The following is a 10156-nucleotide window of genomic DNA, read 5'->3' on the forward strand; positions in this document are numbered from 1 at the left end:
GCACCGCTGGCCTACACCTCAGCTCTTGTATGCATAATTAAATAAAATAAATATATTTTTTTAAAAAGTGGTGCTGGGAAAACTAGACTGCCACATGCAAAAGAAAGAAACTAGACCACTATCTTGTACCTTACACAAATGAATTTCAAATGGATCAAAGAGACTTGGATGTAAGAACTGGACCCATAAAATCCAAGAAAACAGTCATAATTCTGTGACATTGGCTTTAGTGATATCTTTGATGAATTGACCTCAATGGCAAGAGAAACAAAAGGAAAACTAAATAAATGGGACTATATCAACTTTTACAAAATTCTTATACAGAAAAATTAATTATCAGTAAAGCAAAAAGACACCACACCCAATGGGAGAAAATTCCCTGACAAGGGGTTAATGTCCAAATTCTACAAAGAACTCATACATCTCAATACAAAGAAACCAGATAACCCAATCAAAAAATGAGCAGAAAATCTAAATAGACACATCTCCAAAGAAGACATATAGATGGCCAACAGGCACATGAAAAAAATAAAAGTGTCCATCATTATCTATCATCAGGAAAATGCAAATTAAAGCTACAATGAAATACCACCTCACACTTATGAGAATGTCCTATATCAAAAAGATAAGAAACAACAAGTATTGACCAGCAGATGGAGGAAAAAAGAACACTTATACATTGTTACTGGACTATAGATTGGTTCAGTCTCTATGAAAAACTGTATGGAGGTTTTCTACCATAGCGATACCACTTCTACATCAACCTGAAGAAAGCAAAAAACACTAATTCAAAGGGATATTCACTCCTATATTCACTGCTGCACTATTTACAATAGCTAAGATAGATAAATAACCTAAGTGTCCAATAACAGCTCAGTGAATAAAGATGTGGTATATTTGGGGCCTCCCTGGTGGTGCAAGGGGTTGAGACACAACCTATGAGGCTGTCTGCAGCCATTGCAGCATGGGTTTGATCGCCAGCCAGGGAGCTACCCACATGGTGCAGCAGACCTCTCCTGTTTCCCCTGCTGCTCCCATCAGCAGTGCATTTCAGTCAGTCTGCCTGTTCTGTTCCCACCTCTGTTTCTGGTGAATCCTCTCTCCCCTACCCCTACCTCTGGCTTACACACTAGTTCTTGTATGCATAAATAAATGAATCTTAAAAAAAAAAAATGTGGTATATAAACACAATGGAATACTACTTAGCCATTAAAAAGATGAAATCTTATCATTTGTAACAATATGGATGGAACAGAAAGTGTTAGTGCTAAATAAAAGTCAGAAGGAAAAAGACAAATACCAGATGATTTCACTCATATGTGGAATATTAGTAAAATGAAGCATATAATAAAAATAGGAGTGGTTAATATGGTAATATCAATAGATGCTGAGAAAGCTTTCGACAAAGTGCAACACCCATTCATGATAAAAGCCCTTGAAATTCTTGGGATACAAGGAACATACCTTAACATCATAAAGGCCATCTATGACAAGCCAACAGCCAGTATCATTCTCAATGGTGAAAAGCTGAAAGCAATTCCATTAAGATCTGGAACAAGACAAGGATGTCCACTCTCACCACTGCTTTTCAATATAATACTGGAAGTCCTAGCCAGGGCAATAAGACAAGAGAAAGACATCCAAGGAATCCAAATAGGAAAAGAAGAAGTCAAACTATCACTATTTGCAGACAATATGATATTATACATAGAGAACCCCAAAAACTCCACAGAAAAGCTAATTCAACTCATCAATCAGTTCAGTAAAGTGGCAGGATACAAAATCAACACGCAAAAGTCAGTAGCCTTCCTATACACAAACAATAAATCTGAAGAAGAAGAAATCAAAAAAACCATCCCTTTCGTTATTGAAACAAAAAAAATCAAATATTTGGGAATAAATCTAACAAAAGAGGTAAAGGACCTATACAAAGAAAACTATAAAACACTGTTAAAAGAAATAGAAGAAGACACAAAGAAATGGAGAGATATCCCCTGCTCATGGATTGGAAGAATTAACATTATTAAAATGGCCATCCTTCCAAAAGCAATATACAGATTCAATGCTATTCCAATCAAAATTTCAATGTCATTCTTCAAAGAAATAGAACAATTATTGATGAAATTCATATGGAATCACAAAAAACCCCGAATAGCCAAAGCTCTCCTGAAAAAAAAAGAAGGGAATGGAGGCATCACACTCCCAGACTTCAAACTATACTACAAAGCCATAATCATCAAAACTGCATGGTATTGGAACAAGAACAGACATACAGACCAATGGAATCGAACAGAAAATCCTGAAATAAACCCACAGATTTATGGTCAACTAATCTTTGACAAAGGAGCAAAGACTATGCATTGGAGCAAAGAAAGTTTGTTCAATAAATGGTGCTGGGAAAACTGGGTCGCTACATGCAAAAGAATGAAGCTTGACCACTACCTCACACCATACACAAAAATCAACTCAAAATGGATTAAAGAATTAGACATAAGACCTGAAACCATAAAATATATAGAAGGAAATATAGGCGAAACACTACGTGATTTGCACATCAAAGACATCTTTACAGACACATCACCCAAAGCAGTGATAGTGAAGGCGAAGATAAACAGCTGGGACTACATCAAATTAAAGAGCTTCTGCACAGCAAAAGAGACAATAACAAAAACAAAGAGAAACCCCACCAACTGGGAGAACATTTTTGCACCCAACACTAATGATAAAGGACTGATCACAAAAATCTGCAAAGAGCTGATGAGACTCAACAACAACAAAGAAAATAATCCAGTTAAAAAATGGGCAGAAGAGCTAAAAAGAAACTTCTCTGAAGAGGAAATGCAAATGGCCAACAGGCATATGAAAAAATGTTCAACATCACTTGTCATCAGGGAAATGCAAATCAAAACTACCATGAGATACCATCTTACACCAGTGAGAATGGCACATATTAAAAAAACTAGCAACAACAAATGTTGGCGAGGGTGTGGAGAAAAGGAACTCTTCTGCACTGTTGGTGGGAGTGCAAGCTGGTCCAACCACTGTGGAAAGCTGTGTGGAGATTTCTGGACCTACTAAACATAGAGCTTCCATATGATCCAGCAATTCCACTCCTAGGTATTTACCCAAAGGACACAGAAACATCAATTCCAAAGAACACCTGCACCCCTATGTTTATAGCAGCACTGTTTACAATAGCTAAGCTTTGGAAACAACCCAAATGCCCAAAAATAGATGACTGGATCAAGAAGATGTGGTACATATATACCATGGAATATTACTCAGCATTCAAAAAAGATAAACACATGCAATTTGCAGCAACGTGGATGCGCTAGAAGAGATCATGCTCAGCGAAATAAGCCAAAAAGAAAAAGAAAAATACCGGATGGTCTCACTCATAGCAGGAATCTAGAAAACTTAAATAAGGGACCAGGAAAATGAATAACTATAAGAAAGTGAAAATCAAAATCAACAAAAAACTATGAACCAGAGACACTTTTAGGGGGGCAGGGGTGGGAGGGGAGGGATTGGGGTCAGAATGGGGGCGCTGCAATTGTATGGGGAATATAACAATAAAATTTATTATCTAATAAAAAAAAATAGGAGTGGTAAAATGAAATGAAAAAGAGATAAAAAATACTATACAAAATTAATAAAAGTAAGAGTTATTTCTTTGAGAAGATAAACAAAATATATAAACCTAATCTAGCTAGACTAACACAGAAAGAAGAGAAAAAAAAACAGAATCAGAAGTGATGAAGGAGATACCAAAACTGGCATAGAAATACAGGAATCATAAAAGATAACTATGACCAATAACATGTGAATAAATTCAGTATTTTTGAAGAAATGGATAATTTATCAAGACTAAACTGTGAAGGAAAAAAGCTGAATAAATCAGTCATTGGCATGGAGATTGAAAGAGCAGTGGAAAATCTCCCTCAAACAAAAATTCAGAGGGTCAGGTGGCTTTATAAAGAAATTCTACAAAATCTTCAAAAAACTTTTGCTTCTCTTGCTCAAATTATTTCTAAGAATACAGGAAGGGAAATATTCATTAATTCAGAAAGTACTCCAGCCATCATTGCTTTGAATATCATCTCACCCCTATTTTCTCTTTTTTCTATCTGACTGTCCAAACAAGTGAATGTTACACTTTCTCTTTCTGTCCTCCATATCATCAAATTTCTCCCATGTTTTCTAGCTTTAACAATGAATTTAACTTTCATTTCTTAATTTTTTTAATCTCTCAAAACACTGTTGTCTTTTTCCAAATATTTGCTTTTATAATCTCTTATCTTTTATTGTTTTGATAATCTATATTATTTTAAATGTATTTAATATAATTTATAAATGAAATTTCCAATAACTACAGCCTTTTTTGGATCTTCTTTTGCTATTTATTATCCTTAATAATTCTCATTGTGATGCTTTATTCTGCTTGCATTTAGTGATTTTTTTATAGCATGCTATTGAAATTTTATATGTGAGAAAATGATTCTGTGAGAATTATTTAAGGTCTTGAATTAAAATGTTTTTGTTTTCTTTTTTTTTTTTTTTCAGAATCTTTGCTTACTCTGCAAAGTTCTTAGAAAAACTGTCAACCTTAAAACTGAAATTTATTTTTAGGTATTTTAGGTATTTTTAGCTTACATATGTAGTACAGTCACAATTATGAGAGTGAAGTAAGGAATTTTCCTAGGGCAAAACTTTATTTTTTTTCATTGTGGAACCAGGATGAATCAAAGAAATTATTCCTACTCTTTCCTCCAAAATCATTCTTTCTCTTCATATATAGCCTCACTCTTTCCTTTTCTTCTCTCATCTGTTTGTTTTATTTGCTTAACAAGAGTTGCCTTATGAAATGTAAAGCTCTTCACTAACATTGGAGCAAATCTAACATGAAACACTTCTAGATGCATTCAAGGCATAATTTTAACCATGGTGACTGGCAAAGTACCAATAATATGTTGAATCTAGAGTCAAAGGTTCTTAGAATAGAAGGAAAGGGTGATGATCAAAAATGGAAATCAAAATGGAAGACTGAATAAGGCAAAAAAGATTTTCTTTGTACTGATGTGTCTGCCTATTGTCTAAAAAAGGAGGAAGAGATTGTTGGTCTTATATTATGTTGAATCACCCAATCATTCATCTGTTATCAAGAGATATTTAAAATGTAAATCAGGGCCTCTCCTGGTGGTGCAGTGGTTGAGCACTGGGCTGCAAAGCTGCCCACAGCCTTTGCAGTGCTGGTTCGATCCATGTCCACCAGCGAGTGTCCCACATGGTGCACTGACCTCTCCAGCCGCGCCCGCTGCTCCCCTCAGCAGTGTATTTCATCAGTATGCCTGTTCTGCTCCCCACTCTGGCTCTGGTGAATTCTCTCACCCTCCCGCGCTTCTGACTATACCCAGTGCTTGTATAAATAAACAAATAAATAAATAAATCTTTAAAAAAAAAAAGAAAATGTAAATCTGTTTACATCATCTCCGTATTTAAAAGACCCCTATAAGTTCTCAGCACTCTGGGAAGACAATACGCTTAAATTAAATTAACCAAAAATCCATGTTTTGACTCCCAGTTACCTCTCAAATACTGTTCTTCTCAATACTCATTTCTTTCTTTGCATTATCTACATTAACCTTTATTTTCTTCATTTCATAGAGGCTCTTCCTCAAAGGCTTTACATATATCAGTATCTTCCTTCTTTTTATTTAAATATTTGCTCAATTCCTACACATTCAAGGTAAAGGCCATTTTGTACTTCCTTTATTGCATTCTATCATCTACATCAGTCTTATGGCACCATATATTCTCATTCAATAAACTTTAAGTAATTATAGTCATTGAATTGTCTTTACTGTACTTGAATGCTACCTAAATACAAGAATTTACCTAACATACTACTGTGCCTAAGCAATAGTTCATGTATTTTTATTTATAAAATATATCAGAAAAGGAAGCATACATAATGTATTTGTACAGTTTAAATATTGATAATAAATAAAATATCAAATAACACTACCCAAGTAAAGAGAGAGCATGAGTCTAAGAAAGTCTCACTTGTGACTCTTTACAATCATGTAACTACTTATGTATATATCAATATAACTAAGCATTAATATAAAAGCTTATTATTATGCCCACTCTCCATATTTTTGAATCTGGTAAAGTTGATATTTATATATCACACATAAGTGTCCAGATTATGTAGTTTTTGAAATTTATATAAAAGTAATCATACCCAATATATCCTTTTTTGATTTGCTTTTTTCACTGAATGCTGTTTCTGAGATTCGCTAATGTCGACAGGTTTATCTCTAGGTCATTCAACCTTAAGACAACATAATATTCCATTGTGTGATAAGAATTTTGTTTGTTGTACTATTGAACATTTGGGTGGTCTGTTGATCCCTGTGATTAGGTATCACCATATGTGGTGATACATATACATATTCCTCAGATGCTGCACATGACAAGTGCAAAAGTTCCCTAGCTCTAGGGTGTGGAGCTAAGGAAGAAACTGCTGGCTTCAAGTGCTACACAAACTTTCAGAGTTCATTTAAATTAGTAAAGTAAAAATTATTTTATATGCTTTACCACACATTTCTAAGAGCTTTATATGAATGTTATTATTTATTTTCTAAATTTTTCTCAGTATAGTCTTATTATCTAAAATAAAGGAACTTACACTTTTAAATGTTTCTACCTGCTTCTGCTTCTCACTAGTCTTCAGAAGGTAAAGTTTATTCTGATTCTAAGGATTAGAGTATAAGTAATATATATATATATATATATATATATATATATATATGCAAAAACCAGTACCTGGTATGTTGTAAAATGCCAATAAAATTGTCCTAAAAAAGATCGCTTCACTTCTCATTTAATTGCAGTATCTTTAGACAATGTCTAACCTTTTTTCAAAAGTAAGTCACTTTGGCCTCCCTGGTGGCGCAAGGGGTTAAGACGCAACTTATGAAGCTACTTGCAGCCACTGCAGCACAAGTTTGATCCCCAGCCATGGAGCCACCCACATGGCGCAGCAGACTCTCCTACTCACCCACTACTCCCCTCAGCAGTGTACTTTGGTCAGTCTGCCTGCTCTGCTCCCCCTTCTGTCTCTGGTGAATCCTCTCACCCCCACACCTCTGGCCTGTACCCCAGTTCTTGTATGCATAAATAAATAAATCTATTTTTAAAAAAAGTAAAGTCACTTAAATGACAACATGGAAAAGAACACATTTTTAAAGTATTTAAATCTGATTTTTTGTCTTGCTTTAAATATCAATCATTGTATTTCTCTCCCACCCCTTCACAATCCCCAGGCTGGAAATGACTTTATATGATGGAGTTTTAACTATAATACTCTCTAGTACTAAAATAAACATTAACATAGTTCGATCAGTGGCAGTAGCTCCACAGTAGTTAGCCAATCATTATCGTTTCCCATCTACTCTTTTCACTTTACACCCTTTTATCTTCCAACAAATATGAATTGCAATAATGGATACATTGTCTAGTCTGCACCTCAAAGATATTATTAAGCTTCAAACTTTGGCTATAATTTGGGTGTCCCAGAAAGAAGATATTTATTGCTGACACACCCTAACAAATAAAAGGTGCTTAATGACTATGCATGAAAGCTTGTGTTAAAGGAATTTTTTTGAGCTCACTTCCTGGTTCAGAGGTATAAGAGAGAATATAAAAGAATCATTTGATTTATTTAGAGAACTTGCAATAAGATGATCAGAAGTGATAAAGTATAAGAATAGCTGAATTTCTTTAAAAATGGTTTCTCATAACATTACTAATAAAAAGTATTATTTTCAAAGTCATACTCACTAATACACAATAAAGCTCAGGGTTTGTTGTGGGTGTTTGTGTAAGTGTGTGCGTATGCTTACCTGAACTATTTACATGAACTCGACATTAAACATAGTGCAAGGGTATAGTTTCACTAGGTCCATTAACATAAACAAATACCTGCCTGTCAGTTGATAGTGTGTATTCAGTACTTACTACCTTACTACATGTGAAGTGATACACAAAGTGCAAAGAGGAAACATAAAGAGATCAAGGAAGACACAACGGCAAGAACAAAATTCCTGAAGAATGAAAAATAAAAGGTGTTGATAGTTAAGATAGAAATGATAGTTAATGTCAATTATATCCCAATAAAAATAGTAGTAATAAGTTAAAAAATAATCTAGCAATCTTAGGAACAGATTTATGTGAGCTAATTAATTATATACTGCTTGTATGCTATATCCATGAAGAAAAGGAATCATTTTAAAAAAGGTGAATTTGTTAACTTTTGCTATATAGGACAGGCAGGGTTTTTAGAGTCAATTAGGCCACCACTTTTCCTAAATTATTTATTTTATCCCCATTTCTATGATGATTACAGTATTATAACCAATTTATATGCAGACATATTTCTACTAGTATTTTAAATATATATTTACAGTTATTTAAATAAACAATATTTACTAAATATATATGTATACCTACAATCCAGTAATTCTGATGGGAATACGCCCATCAGAAATGAGGGTCCAGATTCAATAAAAGACATGCATAAAATGTTTAAGGCAGTTTCATTTATCAAAGCTAGAAAAAAAAAATGTCCATCAACTCTAGACCTGATAAGTTAATTGTTGAAATTCATTTCATCATACATGACAGAACAATGACAAAGAACAGATGTTAATATACACAACAATACAGTAAAATAGGTAAATTTAATCTAAGGGTAGAAACCCAAAGGTATTTTTTAGGGAAATGGAAATATTCCATTTTGGGACATATAATTATAAAAAATAGATATAATATATAAAAAATAGAAATATAATATATAAAAAATAGAAATATAAAAATTTGTGTGTTTGTTTAAGATTAGCTACAATTTTAAAAATTCAGTTAGGGATTTGAGATGTGCTATGAGAATAAAACTAGATTTTTCAGTCTTACTATGAAAACTATGTAAATTACCTCATTAGTAATGTTTATATTTATATTGATTATGGATGGAAATAATTATATATTAGATGTATTGGTTAAAGAAAATAGATTTTAATAATTAATTTACCATGTAGCAAATATAAAAAGTTAGAAAGTATATATATGGGGATGTATTATATTTCTATTTCAGAACGCTACCTTGTAGTCCTAGACTAGCAGTTAGTAATAATTATATATTAAGCCAAATTAAAATTGTCATAAAATATAAGTTTTCAAGTTCTATATGGAATAAAAAGAGACTGCTTTTTACTATAATAAATATTTAATATCCTAATTCCCTTTCTTCTATTCCTCTCCTGACTTTTTGTCTCATCCCTTTTGCAAAACTCTAACTAAGCTTCCACTGCTGACCACTGTTAGACCAACTTGATTCTCTTCAATTAGCAAAAAATATGGATGAAAGCACAAGTCAGAGGAAACTCCTAGAAGCCTTTTTCTGTGGTGACATTTAAATTGAGAGTTAAAGGGTACTGATACTCATGTGCTGTTTATGTGTGGAAGTAGGGGTGAGTATGAAAAAGTAGAATGAAAAGGGGAAAAGCCCTAACTTGCAAAATAATTTGGCTTTTTTTTTTGTTTTTGAGAAATCCTATATTGGGCTAGAATATAGGAAATAAGGGAATATTGCAAGAAGTAATAAGATTCAGAGAAACAGGGAGAAGCCATGTATCAATTACCTTGATACCACAGTAGTCTAAAATTCTTTCATGAGACAATGGGAAACCACTTGGATGACTGTAAGCAGGAGGATTTCATGTTCTTATGTGTTTTAAGATGACCACGCTTGAAGAGAACAATATGGAAACTGAGAGAGCAATTAATAGGTTGCTGCAGTTGTCCAGATAAACAATTACTGTGGCTCAGAGGCCATAGCAGTAGTAGAGATATGGTAAGTGGGAAGCCAAGTTTGACAAGCTTCATTGGGAGTAATATTGACAGAGTCCAATTCACTGACAAATTACATCAATTATGTAAGAATAAGACAGAAATTAATGACTCAGCTCTTGATTAAGCAGAAAGAAAAGGGTTGTTTTTTTTTTAAGATTTATTTATTTATGCATACAAGAACTGGGGTGTAAGCCCGAGGTGTGGGGTGAGGGGAGGATTCACCAGAGAGAGTGGGTTGCAAAAC

This window comes from Talpa occidentalis, unplaced genomic scaffold (assembly GCF_014898055.3).
Source record: "Talpa occidentalis isolate TD23 unplaced genomic scaffold, MPIMG_talOcc4v2.1, whole genome shotgun sequence".
Taxonomy (NCBI): Eukaryota; Metazoa; Chordata; class Mammalia; order Eulipotyphla; family Talpidae; genus Talpa; species Talpa occidentalis.